Below are 21,099 nucleotides of genomic sequence, written 5' to 3'. Positions count from 1 at the left end.
AGTATTAGGCAGCTGGTGTACCTATCAGTAATTTGTTTTGCACAGGTACACTTGGTCACAGTGGAAGCAGTGACTGCATGTAAGGGTCCAGATCTGCCAAAATTCAGACAAATGCTAAGCTGAAAGGTATTGTTTGTAAAAATAGTAAAACCTACCCCAAATCTACCTAATGGTAAGGAAATGCAGATATAAAAGGATAGATCTCATCCTACAATGAGAATTGTTAAAATGATAGACTTTTAAAAAATGAAACTTCTTCCATAAAAGGAGCCTGGGTCCATTTGTAGTATTAGAAACTATAACAACAGGAAAGTATTGGAAAGATAGAAGGAAGCAAATCATTGTGGGGCTGAGAAGGAGAGGTTATCTGCCTAGAAAGGTCTTAAGTGCCAAGCAGCTTAAATACCTGCATTGCAAGTCTTATCAGTTCCAGCAGTTGGGACTTCACGACGTCAGATTAGAAAAACACAAGCATTTTCTGTCAGACAAACACAAGCAAACAATAAATATAAAAGCATAACAGTGCAATTTTAATAAGATAATCTTTGATGACTGTGTGTGTGTGTGTGTGTGTGTGTGTGTGTGTGTGTATTCTCTGATAGCCTACCATCTTGTTAAGGACCAGTTCAATACCTTACACCATTGTTTCCTGGGATAGACTCTGGCTCCACTGCAGCCCTGAAGAGGATAAAGTGGGTTTCAAAGAAGAATAAATTAAATAACTTCAGTAGTGGCAGCATAGAAAAGATATGGTATTTTATAAGTAAGAATGCAAACTCTCACGGGCATATTCTACAAGTGCATATGTATCTTCGTAACTGGCAACAAGCTATAGCTAACCAAGATATCAAGATAGTCAATGATTAACAGAATTACCCCCATGTAGAAGCAGAGAATGCATTCTGCAACTTATTGAGGGTTTGTGAAGGGCACATAACATCTGCCATGCTCCTTCACCCCAACTATCTAGAAAGATATTGGGGGGGTCCAAAATATCACTGAGTTTGTACATGAGGTATTAACATTTTGTTGTAGAAGAACCAAGTACAAACTTCATCAAAGTCACCTTGGATAAGAATTTGTAGTTCAGAAGGAAAGGTGGGGTTCACAGAAGATAATCTGCATACGAGATCTATTATCATTTAACATGACAGCCCCTCCAGTACTTATCATCAATATATAGTCCCTCCTGGATAACGTTCTGTGCCACCAAGCAAGGATATGGGGATGTTAAGATCATGGCTTCTCATTCAAGAATGGTTTTGCCAGAATACATATCTATCCACCTGCGTCATTCTAGTTATTTTTCTTTCCCATAGTTCTGTTTCCACTTTTTCTAGCAGAGTTCATTCTAGTAGTTATCTTGGTGACCAGGATCATTATAACTGTTATGAATGCACCTACTATACTTCACATCAATCAGCTTCTTTCCTACCATGACAACCACTGCTAGGCCTTCATATGTTCTACTTCCACATCTCAGATTTGCATATGATGTCAAAGACTGTGCCTTAGGAAAGACAAACTTACCTTTGGCTCTTAAATGCCTGCAACACCTACATTAACCTTCCAAGTCTCCAGGAGTAATGATACTTCTTATTTCCCAAACTCTCCAGTTCACTACCTTGCCCCCAACCACCTATATTTTAGTGCAATTCACTGCAAAGGTACAGACATGATGTGCCATTCTCCTTAGTCTCTAGATCCTCGATAGCCTTCAGTTTTTCTTGTTAGTGATGCACGGACTCCTCATTATGGTAAAATTTGACTTTAAAAGCTCAGTCTACAAAAGACTTGCTAGTAGGGTCACATCAGTCTGGATTATAGGGGGCAGTTTTCATAGCTTCGTACTAGGCTAGCTGTCCTTGCAGGCCATATTAAGCCTATTCTGTTTCCATTTTTGTCCTCAAAATAACCTATCTCATTTGGCTGTAGATTAGCCTTACCCATCCCAAAGTCAATAATTACATAATACCCCAAATGAGAATAATTGGGATCACACCATAGATAATTTGAAGTGTCCTATGCATGGGATAAGTCATTTAGGTGCTGCATTTGTCCATTAGTAGTACAGGGGGTAGTCCTGGGGTAAATGGTTTTTCTATCCACAGATCTAAGTTGCTTTTGAATATGTATGGACAGGGATGAACTTTGTTTTATGTGGATGGGGAGTCTTTTCCCCAGCATTAGTATCCTCTGTGAAATATACTTGTCTCTCCAAACCATTCGGTTGATGTTGGAGAAGAGGTTTAGATCCCTAGACCGAGTATTTCTGATGATATTTGACTTGCTGATGTACAGCAAATCCATCAGTAATGGGTCTGAGGATGCCTTGTATGCCAGGCACAGGTCACCTCTTAGCAGTCTTTAGGATATTGCGTATAGTGACAGAGCTTTTAGTTGATCCATGTAGGACACATTGCTTAGGCTTTGTATCCTTTTACTAGGGTATCTCTGTGGGTGTTCCAGTTGTTGCATGTATCTGGACAGATACATGCCAAAGTGGGTATTATATTCAATGACTGGCCTAATGAGGGCTGAGTAAAGGGGAACAATGATATCCCTAGATCTAGACACAGTCCCTTTGCTTATAAGCTGTGCAATACAGAAGAACTTTCTTACAACAACAGACACATGTTGGTCAAAGGTTAGGTCACTGTCCACATAAGTTTCCAAATCCCTAACAAATGGGTTAATTCTTAGGTGCGTATTGTCAATGTGGTAGTTCCCTGGGCTAGATGACTTCCCAAAGGATACAATAATGCATCTTTTGACATTTAGTTTCAGTACATGTTTGATGACTCACAACTGGACCAATAATCAAGGAGCCTCAATCCTCACCACTGGCAACAGTGGGGGACATTCACTGGGAGGATGACAGGTACACATACACACAGTATTTCCAGATGCAGCTCTCTGCATCAAGATCAATTTCCCTTAAGAGCACACAGACAACACAATCACTCCAGGGTTGGTTTATCACTCTTCCTCCTGATACCCAATAAGTCTCCCCACTGGCACAGCTATAGAGTTGAATCCTTAGCCAGGGTTCCAAGTCAAGTCCTCCAACAGTCTCTCTGTCCAACCAGTGGTTGTGTCACTGCCCAAGTAGCTGACACACACACTCTTGGAGAGTTGTTTTACACAGACACACACACACACACCTGGGAAAGGCTGGCACGGGTTTACTAGTTACGACCCCTTCTGCCCAAACTATAAGGTAGTTACCACTGCCACTAGATCCCCTTATCAGCTAATCTTAGTGTGTGATATTAATACTAATACAAATAGTAGTTTGGCCAAAAGCAAGGCTATTAGGAGTGGCATACACAGTGTCACCAAATAAATATCCATGTACTCTCAAAACTTAAAACATCTCTACACAGATCAGCCACAATGAAGGGTTTAAATATATTTAATAATAAATAATAAAAGACAAAGACAATACTAAATATATATTCACAGTGACATCAGAGTTCAAAACCACAGGAAATATTTAAAATAGCATTGCTGTGCAGGCTCACATAAATAAAGAAAAACATCTAAACTAAGCTTTGTTATATTCCTGACTCTAAGAGAGTTATATTGTCCACTAGAAAACTACTTCATTAGAGCAAGGCAGGGCAGATGTGTGGTGAATGGTTCTTGTCAGATCCGAGAATTAATACAGAATGCTCTGTCTCACTAAAAGACTTCTCAAATTAATATCTAAAATATTACTGCTGGGACAGCTTGCAGAATGACATAAATTCTGGTCATCTGACTTATAGTTCCCAGGCCAAACCCCCCATTCCTAGAAGCTGGCAGCATTTAGCATCTACCTGTAAAAATATAAAGACAAGGGCTTTTCCTCAGATCTTTGGCAGATGCTGGAAGTCATAAAACAACTGCATTCCTTCAATCTTCAAAAGTAGCAATTAGCTCACTCCAAGGACAATACAGAAAGCTTTCTAGTACAGACTTTGTGTCTACCTGCACAGAAAACTTTAGAGATAGCCTCTTTATTGCGTAGCCATAAAGTAATTTAATTTCAGATATCTTTCTGAAGTTTGCTGGACTGAGGTTAACGTCCTGTATTCTAGTTTCCACTGTTAAAATATATACATTTAAACAGTTACAATAGTGCAGGTACATTTCTGTTTTCTTTCAGTAGGGGACATTGTGGTTACATTTCAAACACAGCACTCTACTTTTCAACACACACGTCTGTGCAAGCAATTTGATATACACATGACATACAGTTCTAATACATTTTAACACAACCATCTTGTATAAATTATTTCGATATTCACCAGTGACTTATAATTATTTACAAAATTCCAGCTAGCTGTGCTGGCAGTATCTCCTTTCTTCACACTTATTCCCCCCTTTGAAGACTCAAGCTAGTTTTACATGTGACCCTTGAGAAACCTTGCTTGAGAGGGATAAGCCTATCTGGGAATACATTACTCCATTCCCTGTCTTGAGATTCCAGCTGCTTTTGCATTGTTGACCCCATTGCAGTGTTGCATTGTCGTATCATATGCCTGAAACCTTAGGCTCCACCATAGCAACATGGGACTTTACTGGCTGGCTTCATGTAGCCATAGACCCCCCTCAGACTCCTCCTACCCTCTACTGCAAATACTTAGCACCAGGGCCTCCTTATCATGGTAAGGTTTCATCATGTTAACATGGTTTGGACACCTGCCACCTGTCTAGCAGTTTAGCTGTGTAGTTAACATCACTGACCTTTCTTACCACTTTGAAGGGTCCCTCGAAAGCTGCCTGCAGCTTGTTGTGTCTGACAGAAATGAGAACCATAACCTACTGCCCCACAGTATACTCTCTAGCTCAAGCATTCCTGTCATACCAGACCTTTTTCTGCTGTTGGGCATCTGAAAGATTCTCCTGGGCCATGTCGATGAGTTCCCTGAGCCTTGTCCTGAGGTTTAGGACATATGCCACAACAGACTTCTTGCAGGATTCACACTCACCCTCCCACTCTGAGTCAAATCCAGAGGTCCCCTCACACTATGCCCATACAGCAACTCAAAGGGTGAAAAAAACTGTAATCAAACAGATGGGGGCAAATATTTGTCCCATTCCCTCTTAAACTGGTCTGTAAATGCCCCATAGAGTTTAACCTCTCAACCAGACCATTAGTGTGAGGATGGTAGTGGTGGTCTTTAGGTGCTTCACCCCACAATGCTTCCACAGACAAGCCTGCAGGTCTGACATGAAATTGGCACCACTGTTAGTAAGTATTTACTTTCGGAAACCTACCCTGCTGAAAATATCTAATAAAGCATTTGCCAACTTTTCCGCATCGATGGAGGACAAAGCCACTGCCTCAGGGTGTCTGGTAGCATAACCTACTACCATTAGGATATATTTCTTCCCTGTGGAACTTGGGGTACTCAGAGGCCCCACAATATCCATTGCTACCCTCTGAAACAGCTCCTCAATCACAGGCAAAGGCATCAAAGAAACTTTGACATTGTCTCCTGCCTTGCCTACTTTTTGGCATGGCTCACAGGTCCTGCAGTATCCTGTTGCATCCATGGAAATCCCAGGACGATAAAAGTTTTGCATAATATGTCTCTTGGTATGCTTTATGCCCATGTGACCTGCAAAGAGAATGTCATGGACTATAGCTAGAAGTTCCAGACAGTAGGCTCTGGGCACTACCAATTGCTGTATTCTCTCACTGTCTAGCCCTCCCTCAGAGGTCCAGTCTCTATACAGTAACCCTTTGTCCCAGTATACAGATTCCCCTTTTCCTTGAGAATCAGGTGCCTCCCTCAAGCCCTGTAATGTAGGGTCAGAGAGCTGAGCCTATCACAACTCTCTCTTTATAACCCTTCCCAGCTCCCCTTCCACAGGAAGTCTGGTATCCTCTGACAGCGGTGACTCACTGTCAGCCTGGGTACTACTACTCACCTCTTCCCTTGCAGTCACTCTGTCCAAGGGAACATCAATACCCACCAGCAGCTGTGCCTCACCTTCAGTCTCACTGCTACAGGGTTGCCCCCTCCCTGAAGTAGCCACCTCATCAGCCCTGGCTTTGTGTGGGTTCTGTCTTGGGCCACCCCAGGCTACCAATCTGACATGCCTGTTTCCAAGCCTGATTGTGTGTAACTGCATGCACACAAGGTACTGCATTATCAAAATCATTCCCTATCAGGACATCTGCAAGGATATCCTCACACACACCTACTTGCTTGCTTCCTTCCTTTTGGACCCTCCCAGTCAAGATGAACCCTAACCAAAGGTATTTACAATGTGTTCCCTCCTAAAGCTCTTACTGGAGTAGACTGCCCAAGCAAGTAGTGCTCCTCTTTCACCATTGCAGGCTTAACAATGGTTAGATCAGAGGCTGACTCTCTCTTAGCTGTGGCCTGTTTCCCATCTAACTTGATAGGATATAAACTCTTGTGATAGTTTGTTACCCTTGTTGTCTCCAGACAACTTACCACTGGCATTCTGTCACTCCCACTTTCTGGCCCCCCTACCTTTTGTTCCCCACCGTGCCTCCATGGGGCATCTATATGTTGCATGGCCCCACTGGTAACATTTAAAACATTTAACTCTTGATCCTGGCCGTGTACCTGAACTAGCTGCTTTCCTGTTACTGAGGGCCTCTGTTGGGGTAGTTTAGGCTGCCCATTGTGGGTTCCCTTAGACCCATGTGCACTATTGGGTATCCCTTTCCTATGCAGTGATGCCCTGCTTGCTAAGTATAGGTCTCCCTTTTCCCCGAACTCATCTGTGATGTTACATTCTATATTTGCCAACTAGATTCTCATGTCCTCAGGCAAAGCGCTAAGGGCTAGTTCCCTGACCAAAAGGTCTGCCAGCGTTTCAAATGTGGTGACCTGAGACCCACTCACCCACCTATGAAAATAAGTGCTTAATTCAGCAATATATTCACATACACTTTAATTTCCCTTGCGCCTATGCTCATGAAACGTTTTCCATAAGCTTCAGGTGTTAACTTGAAACTCTATAATAAACTATTTTAAACTGTATTATAATTTAAGCAGTCAGTATCAGACAATTTAGAAAAAGCAATTACAGCTTTAACATGGAGTAAGGGGGGTCAGGAACCATACCCAAAGCCCTTGATCAACATTATACTGTTTATATACCCTTTCAAACATATGAATAAAACTATCAAAATTATCACTCTCTGTAAATTGTGGAAGAAATTTAATAAGCTTTATTGCTTTTAGGGTTTGGTTATTCCCTTCCCCATTACCTCCAAGACCCTGGTGAAGAGTCAGCATCTCCTTTTCATGTTGCCTCTGCCTCTTATTTTCTTCAGCCTCCAAAAGTCTCAGTCTGTCATTTTTTCAGCCTCCGAATGCCGGTTGTCCTCTTGGTTGCTGGTCTGTGATGCAGCTGTAGTTAATGCTGCAATCATTTCTCCTTTAGTCAGGTTGGCATGCCCCAGTCATTTGGCTTGGCACATCTCAGCCAACTGGTTCCTTGTCAGCTTGCCATAATCTTCTGCTGACATCCTTGCCTGCTCTCCCCGACTAAGCTAACACAAAATAAATAAAACTATTGCGATATGAAACTCTGAATTTTCACTGTGTGGCTGCTTGAGAGTACAAACATTTTCTTTAGTGACCACTGTTTACAGGCTACAGGAGTTCAATATCCACACCACTGAATCCCAATATGTGATGTGGTGATCCCACCACTGCCACCAAATGTGACAACCTACCACTGGACCAGTAATCAAGGAGCCTCAATCCTTACCCCTGGCAACAGTGGGGGACGTTCACTGGGAGAAATGCAAGTACACATACAGTATTTCCCAATGCAGCTCTCTGCATCAAGTTCAATTTCCCTTAAGAGCACACAGAGACCACAGTCAGTCTGGATTGGGTTTCTTACTCTTCCACTCCCCACTGGCACAGCTACAGAGATGAGTCCTTAGCCAGGGTTCCAAGCCAAGTCCTCCAACACTCTCTCTGTCCAACCAGTGCTTCGTGTCACTACCCAAGTAGTTGGCACACACACACACACACACACACACACACACACACACACACACACACACACACACACACACACACACACCCACACACACCTTCTGCTCAGACTATAGGGTAATTATCACTGCCACCAGAACCCCTTATCAGCTGCTTTAAGCCCCTTAAGAAAGGGTGTCCAATCTTAGTGTGTGATAGTAATACTAATACGAATGGTACCAAAAGCAAGGCTATTAGGAGTGATCCACACAGTGTCACCAAATAAATATGCAAGTACCCTCAAAACTTAAATATCTCTCCACAGATCAGCCACAATGAAATATTTAAATATATTTAATAATAAATAATAAAAGAACAAGACAATACTAAATATATATTCACAGTGACATCATAGTTCAAAACCACAGAAATTATTTAAAGTAACATTGCAGTACAGGCTCACACAAATAAAGAAAAACATCTAAACTAAGCTTTATAATATTCCTGACTATATCTAAGAGAGTTATACTGGTCCGTAGAAACTTACTTCATTAGAGCAAGGCAGATGTGTGGCGAATGCTTCTTGTCTAGTCCAAGACTGAATACAGAACAATCTGTCTCATTTAGAGGCTTCTCAAATTAATATCTAAAATATTACTGCTGGGATAGCTTGCAGAATGACATAATTTCTGGTCATCTGACTTCTAGTTTCCAGGCCAAAACCCCCATCACTAGAAGCTGGCAGCAATTAGCAAATACGTGTAAAAATATACAGACAAGGACTTTTCCTCAGATCTTTGGCAGATGCTGGCAGTAATAAAACAATTGCATTACTTCACACTTCAAAAGTAGTAATTAGTTCACTCCAAGGACAATACAGAAAGCTTTCTAGTACAGACTTTGTGTCTCTAGCTGCATTGAAAACTTGAGAGATAGCCTCTTTATTGCATAACCTATAAAGTAATTTAATTTCAGATATTTTTCTAAAGTTTGCTGCACTGAGGTTAACCTCCTGTATTCCAGTTTCCACTGTTAAAATATATACATTTAAACAGTTACAATAGTGCAGATACATTTCTGTTCTCTTCCAGTAGGGCACACTGTGGTTACATTTCAAGCACAGTACTCTACAAATACCTTTTCAACACACGTCTGTACAAGCAGTTTGATATACACATGACATACAATTCTAATACATTTGTGACACGAGCATCTTGTATAAATCATTTTGATATTCACGTATGACGTATAATTATTTACAGAATTCCAGCAAACGTAGCCAACAAGAACCCTTTTGTCTTTGCATTTACTTCAGAAAAATAGATGTCAAACAGGAGAGGTCCCACTAGAGAACCCTGTGGGACTCCACTGGTGAGCCAGCTAGCAATCGAGTGGGTGACAAAGGGGTTTATTCCCAGTTCATTTAGCTTTTCTACTATGCCTGAATGGGGAGTTGTGTCAAAATGAACAATAAAAACCAGCTTCAGTCCTCACAATGTGACCGCACACCACTCCACACAGAAAATTGTAAACAATTATATTTATTGAAGGTAGATTAAGTGCTTTCATCCGGTTATATCCTGGAGTGGTGCATGATTACCTTGTGAGGACTCAAGCTTGTTTTTATTGTTTAGTTGTGTCAAAAGCTTTGGCCAGGTTGAGGTATGAGGTGTGTATCATTTTGCCTTTACCCCTTGCTTTAGGGACTTTTTTAAAAAAATCCACCAGGTTGAGTAAGCATGTCCTAAACTTTATGACTCCAGTCTGAGATGAGTACAGTGTTTGGAATTTCATTTCCATATGTCCTGAGTGATTAATTCCATTATAAGTCTTTCCATGGCATTGCACATAAGGCTGGTCAGACTTATGGGTCTGTAATTGCCTGGACTGTGGAAGGTCCTCCTGTATGCAGGGGGATGACTGTTGCTGTTCTTCATTCACTTGGTACAAAACCTGTATAGAGGCTGAGACTGAACAGAGTTGTTAGGGGTGTGGCTAAATCATGCTTCATGCTATTTACAATGCATTCAGGAATAGTAAGAACCTTTGGTAGATGCTGGAAGTCATAAAACAATTGCATTCCTTCGTGCTTTCAAGACTAGTAATAATTTCACCCTAAAGACAATACAGAAAGCACAGACTTCATGTCTCTTGCTGCATCGAGTACTGAAAGATACCATATTTTATGGTCTAGCCTATAAAGTAATTTAATTTCAGATATTTTTCTAAAGTCTGCTGGAGAGAGGTCATCCTCCTGTATTCCAGTTTCCACTGTTAAAACATATACATTTAATCAGTTACAATAGAGCATGTACATTTATATTCTCTTCCAGTAGGGCTCACTGTGGTTATATTTTAAACACATCACTCTACAAATACCTTTTCAACATACACATCTGTACAAGCAGTTTGATATACACATGCCATGCAGTTCTAATACATTTGTAACACAAGCTTCTTGTATAAATCATTTTGATATTCACCAATGACATATACTTATTTGCAAAATTCCTGCTAGCTGTGCGGGCAGTATCACCTTTCATCACAGACAGAACCAACATTGCCTGATCCAAAAGGGGGTTACCACAATGATCTTTGGTAATTCTTTCTGAATCTTTAGCACTACCTTGCAAATCATTGGAAAGGGTGGAAATGCCTACAGGAACATTCTCAACCATGGGAATAGTAGAGCGTCTGTCTTCCAAATATGGTTACAGGGCTGTCTTGAACAGAATTTTTTTCAGTTGTCTGTTTTGAAAGGAGGCAAACAGATCTCCTTGAGGTGTTCCTCACATTTGGATCAAGTCTTCGAAGACCTCTACATGGAGCATCCACTCATGAGAATCTGAGAATTCTATAGAGCCAGCTCCCAGGCCATCATTGCCAATTGGCAAAGAGGATATGAACTTGTACCCCCTTGCTTGTTCAGGCACCATAACATGGTAATTTTGTCTGTAATCACTAGAAGAGAACCTGAAAGGTTCCGTAAGTGGTAAAGAACTTTTAAGGCATGAATCCCTACCATTTCTTTTATGTTTATGTCCTTTGGAGTGTCCTGAGGACCCCACAAGCCTTGCACTTGAATTCCCATGGACACTGCTCCCCATACAAAATCTGAAGACTTCATCTGGACAGACTTGAATGGACTGGTTTCACAAATCCAAGTACCGGTTCCTGGAAATCCAAGGGATTAAGGTGCTGGGTTCAAACATCCTTCAAGCACCATTGAATTTTTCTCATGAGTAGTCTGCCTAGTGGTATCATGAGAGTTCCTATCAGCAAACCGAATACGCATGTTTTCAAATGCGTCTTGGTCGAACTGATAAAACCGAAACTGCAAAATATCGAAGCGGCATGTAAGTGAATTCTTTCCCTGAGAAAGAATTTGCTTGGCCGCTTCGGTACTTTGCCATTTTCAGCACTGTAGTGCGGTCTCGGAGTTAGTATATTTAAGTAGGGGGAGTGTGAGGGGCACAGCCCCCCACTTAATCTCATGTTTTAATGTGCTTATTTTTTTTTTTGTTGTTGGAACAGCGATTTTTTTCCAAGACAGTTTGGTTTTGTAAGCTTTTGCTTACATGGGGTCGATTAATAACCGTTCGCTTACCTATGCGTTCAGTGATCTAATATAGACCCGTATCATGAGGATCACTGATGCCATGAGGCATAGAATTTTGAGGAACTCTCTTCCTAAGGCCATGTGTAGAAGAGAGAAATCCAAGAAAATGGTCTGAAAATCCAAAACTTTTGCTGTGTCTATGCAGCACCCCAGGAAAACAGTTCATTAAGAGGGTGTGAGGAAGGACTTTTGAAGGTTCAGCTTGAAGCCCAAGTGGGAAAGAAAGGATATCACCTTGGCTAAGGATTCTAAGGACCTGGATACAGAATCTGTACAACTCGATAAGTCATCTAAATAAGTAAAAATGTTGATGCTTAGGGTTCTGCAATAGGCAACAACTGAGACCTGACACTGAAGGTGGTGTAGATAGTCCAAAGGGTAGTGCAGAAAACTGATAATGTAAGGCAGACACAGAAAATATCAAAAATTTCCTGAAATTGGGAGTAATAGGAATATGATAAGTGTCCTTAAGATCTAGTATAACTATGAAACAGTGGTCTGGAAGCAATGCTAGGACCGACTGTAAGATGAGAATTTTGGATTTTGAAACTTACAAAGGTATATAGAAAGGATACATTTATGACAGGTCTCCAGGAGTGCTCCTTTTTTGGTACCAAAAAGATTCTGGAGTAAAATTCTCTGGCACTTGTTCTAGGGCCCCTGCTTCTATCATATAATGGATCACTGGAGGAAACAGCTCTGTCTGTTCTTGTGGGTGTGGGGGGAATTCTCTTAAAAGGGGGCCGATTTTCTATCCACTGCCAAGTGTATCTTCTCTGAATTACTCTCAGAGCTCATTTGTCTCAAGACTATTTCTGGCCAGGCTGCAGGGTCAAGAGAAAACCTGGACAAAGGAGGAAAATAAGGAAGGGCAGGAGGGGGTATGGGTGCACTGTATGTGCATGAGGTTGATCCTTTTTCAAAAGAGAACCTCACCTGTTTGGGTTTGAAGAATTATCCTCCTGCCATTTCCTTTTAGATCCTGACTTTCATTTGGCCAGGATTTTGTTTGTTCTGCCCCTTGAAGGAAGACACCTTGTTTGAAGACAACATGGGTACTTGAAACATCTTAGATACCCAGTGCATAGTGCATCTATCACCCCACTGTCTGAGAATCTGTGTAACACAGTGCCAAATACCAGTTCAGAATTTAAAGATGCATTCAAATTTTTGACTTTTAAATTTTAAATTATCAGAAAAGTTCTGATATGTAATCAAGCATACCATCTTAAAACAACAGAAAAAGCAGCATTTCTCAAGATTGTATCTGCACATTTAAGCACACATCCAAAGGATGTTTCTAAACCTAAGTCAAATTAGAAACAATTTCATTCATATAACACTTTTGCTCTGTAGGCAAGGATGCAAAAAAATTTCTAAACTGTACACACACTATAAAATAAATTTCCACATATAGTCTTGAAAATGTAACATTCTAAATGCTGTCTTACTACTAGAAAGACACATCCTTGTGCTTTCAAGTTCTATTTTCCTGCTTTATCAGGAGCCGATGGATTAGATGAAGCCAATTACTTTTTATTTGAGCAGACAGCTGGTGAGACCAGATCTGGGTCACCAGTCAAATGAGAAGTGAGACATGTCATATCCAAAGAGACCTTATATTCTCTCTGAGCTTTTTAAGGGGCTACTGGAAAAGATACTGGTGTCCTGCATTCAGCTTTATAAACATCTTCCAAGGTCAGTAAGAGTGAGGGATAGCCACAGATTTAGGCATCTCATCCTCTATATGTTCACATTCCCTGCCTAGCTTTTAAGGTAGTTCCTGACTGCTCCCAAGCAAAACCATCACTACATCTAGCAATCACCTGAGTAAAAGTGAACACTTGTTTGGACTTAAACTCAGCTCACCCTCTGAACAATCAGATTGAGTGTATGCAGTGTCAACTAGAAAATCGCCATTATTCACATCAGATTCCTCATCATTCTCTGAAACATAAGAAACATCTCTAGTCAAACTAGTACTAGAGCCAAGGATAGGAACACAACCACCAAAATGAACTGTCTGAAGAATACTCTTAGCCAAGGAAACCACATCAGCCTTATACAGAGCTATAATCTGAATATCAGCTGTAAAATTAAGCTTCTGTTTCTTTTTCTTGTGAATGTCACTACTAGATAAAATATCTGGAAACGGAGTATTATGTCTGGCAAGGAGTCTCTTATACTGGAATACTCCTGCACCTGAAAGGATTGGTTCCCCCATACCTGTGCCAGGTGCTCAAACAGACCTGAAGGATGTCTCTAATCCCTGTCCCATAGTGGATGGCAAAGCTACACTACAGGGAGACAGGGCAAAAGGTACATGGCCTGCAACCCAAGTAGTGGCCTCAACAGAATCACTAACCATAAGGTGAGGCATAGTTTTATTTTTTCTTATTTTGCTTTTCTTTCTAGGTGCAACTGGGTTTGATGGAGAGTACCCAAGCTAGGATCCATCAGGTCAGGGGAGAGAGAACACCAGCCGGAATAATAAACTGACAGTACTGGATAATATATCACAATAAGTACCTAAAGTTTGTAGTATTAAATATGTTCACACACAGCTAAACTCTGCCAGACTGTGCCATTACCACAAAAAATAAAAATAAAAAAAACTACAGTTTTAAGTGTGTTAAGAATTATTTTACAACTGAGAGACGTTAACGACTTTTCAGTGCAAAAAGTCTAAACACCAAAACAACCAATGTGCCATACCTGTGTTAACAATTAGCTCCAAACACTACCACAGCAAACTGCCATAAAATAACCTTTAATGGCAATTTAAAATAGATTTTCTTGTCAGCAAGAGTAAACTCTCCACGGTGCATTCAGATAACTTAATTCATGGTAAAATCACAAGCCAATGCTAGAAAACACAGAGCAGAGTCATGATTATAGTAAATAATGTATACATTATGAAATATCCAAGTTATGTAATATTTTGCTGCCAAAACATGAAAATAAAGCAATGTAACAACAGTAAAGACTGGCCTTTAGTGTGAATGACTTGAGGTGTACCTCTCTGGACTATATGAAGAGATATATGACCAAACTCTCAGATTATGCATCCCAGGCAGGTATGTCCCTAGCCCTAAGCAGCATTCTACCTTCACCTAGGATAATGCCACAATACATTCAAAAATTGATTGATTTCAATAATTGACTTAGCTTCTGGTGTCACCCCCAGGTGGATCCAGTATCTGTCTCCCTGGGAAGACATGGTCAACAGTCTATGCTGCTTTGACAGATATGGCTTTCACCTGTCTCCTCAAGGCTTTAGGATACTGGCAAAGATGCTTGCCTCCCCCATAGTGCCTTTTTAGGCAATGTCCAAACAACCAAACATCTGACATAAAGAAATCCACTAAAGACAAACTCAATGCTGCTTAATGCTAGGAGCGTAAACAGTAAACTGCACTTCCTGGAAGCACTCCTCACCTTCTAAGATGCTGACATTTGTGCTGTCACAGAGACTTGGCTCAAGGCCACTGAAAGCACCCCGGGCTGTACAAGGCTTTAATGCCTTTCACATGTTCAGACCCTAAAACGAATGTGAAAGAACCAAAGGTGGAGGTATCTCCATCTTCATTAAATCTAAATACACCTCAAGACTGGTGAGACAGGATGACTCTCTTCAGCTATTCCAGGTCCAACTAACTATAGGTAACATACCCTTCCATGTAATTGCTATCTACAGGTCTCCCTTAATGAACCAGGAAAAGCACACTGCCCACCTGGACTTGCTAGAGTTGCTTAGGGACATGCTAGTACATAGTAACTTTGTTTTACAGAGTGTTAATATTAGTTATTTTCCTGTGACAGTTGGAACTTTATGCTGTAATAATTGTTCTGTTTGTAATGCATGTGGTGTGCTCCTTTAGATATATTAACAAGATTATATTTACACGTAAAGGGCAATTTTCCTGTAATAACAGAGGGGTTATTTATGTTTTAAGATGCCCGTGTAATCTCTTCTATATTGGAGAGACAAAAAGAACATTTAAGGTAAAATTGATGGAGCACATCAGGGACATCAAAAATCTAACGGAAGATAAAATTATAGCTTCTCATTTTAAGGACAAATATAATAGCGATTCTTCATTGCTACAAGGTAGTGTTTTAGAAGGGTCTATATTAGATAATCGAACATTTGAAAGCTTGACTGTCATATGGTTGACACTATATGATCAAACTTTCAAAAGTTCGAATATCTCCATTACAGCGTTCGAACATTCAAAAATCCGATCATATGGTGTCAACCATATGAGACTCGAAATTTTGAATGTTCGAACATTCAATATTGACCCATTTTAGAACAGATAAATGTGCAAAATGAAGATGAGATTTTTCTTAAATAACAACTTTTGTATAAAGAGTCTGTCTTTATTTTAAAGTATGTTACAATGGTTCCTGTGGGAATAAATGGGGAGATTAATTGGAGATGTTTTATTGAATTATGTAATTGTGTAACTGAATAATTGTCTTCTTGGCTTTGTATATAAAGCACTGTTTTTTTGTTTATTTTATTATTCCTTGAAGGTCTTGTATCGAGGAGCTAGAGAATTAAAAGTGTTTTGGATCTGTGCCAGTAGTTTTGGTGTAAGTATAAAAAAGTTATATAACAAAAGAAAGAAACTGATATCTAACAACAAGAGGGAACTTACTCAACAAAGGAAGAATACCCTCCACAGCTTGAACCAGCAAACCTGATCTCTTGTTAAGTCCTCTAAGGCTAGCTATGAGTCTAAATTAGCTTCCCTAGCTAAAGACAATCAAAAAGGCACTCTTTAGCTATGTCTGAAACCTAAAAGGGAATGATCATCTGTGTACCAAACTTATAGAGGACAGTATAACTTACACTGAAACTGAGGACATTGCCAACATGCTAACCAACAGATCTGGCAATAACTTCACCCCCCTGTCCCCACCAGACATACTCCAAAGCATTCCAAACACCAGTCCTCTACCAAGTATCTCCAAAGAACAGGTCATACAAGCACTCTCCAAGGCCAAAAATATGGTCTCCGTGGGACCAAACAACATCCCAGGCTACTTACTAAACAATCTAAAACAAGACCTAGCAGATCCACTTGGCACTCTCTTTAATCATAGCCTGAGAACTGGCTTTGTCCCAGCAGAATGAAGAACAGCAACAGTAATCCCCATGCACAAAGGGGGTCCATCAGTTGACCCTGGGAACTATCAAATAAGCCTAACCAGCCTTATCTGCAAGGCTATGTAAAGAATCATCATGGACCTTATCCACAAGAACATCGGTGACCTTCAAACTCTTGACTCGACCTAGTTTGGTTTTGTCTAGGGTATATCTTGCTTATTAAGCCTAGTAGACTTCTTTGAGAATGTCACCAAAGCCCTGGATGAGGGCAAAATAGTACATAGTGCCTATCTTGATTTAGCCAAGGCCTTTGACACAATCCCCCATTCAGGTATCACAGAGAAACTCTCCCATCTGGGGATTAACCCATACATTACTAGGTGGGTAGAGAACTGGCTCACCAACAGAACACACACTATCAATGTTGGGGAGTCCACCTCTACCGGTAGACCAGTTACCAGTGGAGTACCACAAGGATCTGTGCTGGGCCCTCAACTGTTTGGAATCTATTTCTCTGAAGTCCAGGTAAAGGTAGATGGCCTGTGACTTACCAAGTCTGCAGATGACTGTAAACTGGGCACAATCATAGAGTCCCCCAATGATGTTAACGTATTACAGAAAGGCCTGACACAGACAAATGATTGGTGTCAAAAGCATGGACTAAAACTTAATGCAAAAAAAGCCTCATTATCCCCTTTGGCAAAGAAGTAGCTCCTGCTAATTATGATAATAGAGAGCACGCCTCTAAGCTCAAGCTCAATGGTATGAGACTTGGGAACACAGGATAGCAATCTAAACTTTGATCACCATGTGTCCACAGTGGTAAGAAATGAATTATAGAATGTGCATCTAATAAATAAGGGCATCGCATTCAAGTCCATTGAGGTCATAGCTCTGCTGTACTCGACCCTTATCAGACTACTAATTGAGTACAATGCTCCCTTCTGTATGTACCTCACCAGACATCTGCAGCAACCGGAGAGACCACAGAGGTCTCTGACCAAAAGAATCCAGGGCCTCCAAAACATCACATGTAAAAAGACTGAAAGCCCTGTCACTGTACTCTGTATCATACAGGCTGCTGAGAGGCGACCCATGCCTGGCCTACAGAGCAGTCTTGGAGCCTGTCCTAATGGAAATGTTGCACATCTGCAAATCAAATGGGACAGGAATATCTCACTCCAGGGATCTCGACCTAGCCTGTGGCATAAACAGAACATAATGGACAGACAGACATATCTCCCAGTGATTGCTGCTCCTCTGGAATAAGTTTGCACTCCATGTTAAGCAGAGCTCCTCAATGGCCCTATTCAAGTGCAACCTTGACAACTGGATGGCTAACCATAAATTCACCGCATGGGCGGCACCTATGTCCTTCATGGACAGGGGCAGTTGGTGCTGATCACAAAATTGCTCTAACAACAACCATCTAACTTTGGTTAAGAAGGGTACTGGGTTTTTTACATGGCTAGGCTAGTAAAGGCCCTAGGGCCATTAGCCTAGTAACCTCAAATGAACTCAAGAAGAGGAAACCTAGATTTAGGGATATTTGCTGTCTCCCCCAAGGAATTTCACTTCTGACAAATCCCAGAACTGGGATTTGAAGAGATAATCACCCTGATAACTGCCCCTTTCCATGAGGGCAATAGCAGAGTGGTATCAGGGCTGGGATACCTGTGCGAAGTCATAATTTGGCTCTTACTTACATCTTCACCTCAAATTAGCAGAGTGTCCGGAAAGCCATAACGGAATACTCTAGCTAGTTAATTTAATGTGGAACGTATGAATGTGGCTGATTTTTACACAAGTAGCATTTGTAAATTTCAACAAGGATAAGAGGAATATGTGAGAATGCTAGGACTGCACCACAACTAGCCAATATAGATAACAATAAAAGAAAACATGAATGGAGAGGCTAACTCTAAACTTGAGCTTTGCCTTAGCTAAATATCCACACCTACAGCTTCTACATTAGAATTCAGGTTCATCCTCAATGAATTAGTGTACCATTAGACATACTGACTTTAAGTATTACTAAGTGAATTTGTTTTTACAGTACACTACCTGAAGGGTGATCTTAAGTCTTAAACATTGATGTAAAAGCTGCACCACCTTAAATCAGATGCCCCATATGAGTTGTCATTTAATGTAGTATTTTTAATGCTTGAGTCTTTACTTTTCTTAACGCTCCCACATATTTACTATGTCCAAGGTCCCTGCATTAAGTTAGAGAAATCTACTTCCCTGCAATGTCCACCTAAGGTTATTGTTTCAGGTCTATGATTAAAAACATTGGGAGTGCTGTAACAATTGTAAATGTTTTGGCAGATAGCATTTATACAGGAATAATTGTATATGCTTATTTAACCATGCTATGCTTTTACAATACTTATGTTCATTAAGCACATATAGGCTTACATATATAGTTACTGTGTGCATTATTTATTTATATATATGAGCTGCTAATAAAAAGCGTGAACTACATTATTAATGTAAGCTATAGTTATAGTTACTGCTCTATAGTGTTAGCGCTAATGATAACTTTACAGCTATCATTGTTACCTAACCGGATATATACCTTGTAGCGTCCTATAGTCTTGTTCCTAACCTAGTTAGAATAATAAGATTTGACCAGAATTTTGCTGACTTACTTTTGATAAGGACTTGCTGTAATATTAATGAGAAGACTTGTAAGGAGTAATGCATCTTTCTAGACAACGTGAGAACTTGGTCTAAACTACATTTTTGTACAGTTCTACATGATTATATGCTTGTAATATTATTACAATACCTTTGATACTAAACAAAATATCTTGTTTCTACTATTTTTCTCTCTCACTTTTCCTCCTAAAACAATCCCAGCTCTCCAATCTGAGTACACTGCTCTAGGACACAGAAACTAACAAGGATCCTGTCCAAACTCTCTTCAGTCTCCACAGTTGAGCAACCTATCCCTGTACTTCCTCAGTAAAGGGAGCATGAAAGTATGTATCTAAACTATCACGGCCAGTATAGCCTATAACTTATTATTAGATCTAGGTGGTTATAAAGCGCTAGCCAGGAAAACCATCAGCTTTACTCCCTCCCCACTCTGTAACCAGTCTAATCTACTTTTTCCACCATTTAAAGACACTCGGAACCACTACTCCTTTTCTTGCATTAGGAACCTAAACTCCCTCCTTTTTTACCCTGCTTACAATAAATTAATTTGGGCCACCAGGTGGCAGACTTGTCCCTTCCTGGCCTTGAAGTCTTCTCCTGACCTGTACTACAAACTTTGCTATATATTGTTTATCCACAGACTTGCTATTAAACTGTAACCCATAACATCTATTTATTTTTATGGTTAGCTCTCACACACCCTCCAGCTAGCTCTATTATCTACTCTTTTAACTTTATTCCAGTATTTAGGGTTACCTACCTACTGTAACCCCTGCTTCAACTGATTGTTCTTTTCAGCTCCTTACCTCTCTTGTCTGTACCCGCTCACTCTGCTCCCCTACCCTACCTCAAATTCCCACCCACCCCTACTGCCCTTAAGCTTATACATCCTCACCATACCCTCTTCCTCTCTAATCCAATAACAATAGTCATTGTGTTAACATTATACATAGGTTCATAACCTCTCTCTAATCACCCCTAGTATAACCCCCCCCTTTAAAGAACACCGGTAAGCTTATTAGTCAGTCTACAAACACAACCTTTCCAAATCCAACTAAGGCTCCTAATCATTGTCTTTCTCTTACTTTCTCTAACAGCAACCTACCTGCTAACCTCATATGAACAGTCAAAATATTTACAGCTGAACTTCCCTAATGCACAAACAAGTACTATACCTCTAATTAACTCCCCCAAAAACATAAATATAACATCTTTACCTAGTTATTTACCTGCTAAATATCACAGACTGACCCATATCAAATACAACTATCTAAAACCTAAAAAACCTCTTCACCATTACTTTAACCTTCACAATCCCTTAAACAAACTATCACACCTCTACTTACTAGATGGGGACATTCATCCTAACCCAGGACCAGAGAAAAAAACAAGCACAGAACCACAAATTCATGTTCTCACTACCCCAAATATCCCATCTAAATCTCCCAACTCACTCTATAGCTCACCTCAATATTCGCAGCATAAATAATAAAATTGCCCACCTCCATGCTCTCCTGGATGTTCATTCCTTTGATATACTTTGTTTAACAGAAACATGGCTAAAACCCACTGCACAAGATGTTGAAATTATTCCATCTGGGTACAACATCTTGAGACAAGACTGCAAAGTAAAAAAGGAGGGGGTGTTCCTATCCTCTATAAAGAAGGGCTACAAATATCTATACTAGATCTTGGTTCCTCTTCTGAAAACAATGCAGAAACCATTAGCACCAAACTTCAAC

Source organism: Protopterus annectens, chromosome 11.part0 (genome assembly GCF_019279795.1).
Source record: "Protopterus annectens isolate FY-2018-M chromosome 11.part0, PAN1.0, whole genome shotgun sequence".
Classification (NCBI taxonomy): domain Eukaryota; kingdom Metazoa; phylum Chordata; order Ceratodontiformes; family Protopteridae; genus Protopterus; species Protopterus annectens.
The sequence above is the reverse complement of the archived record's forward strand: the minus strand, read 5'-3'. Positions refer to the sequence as shown.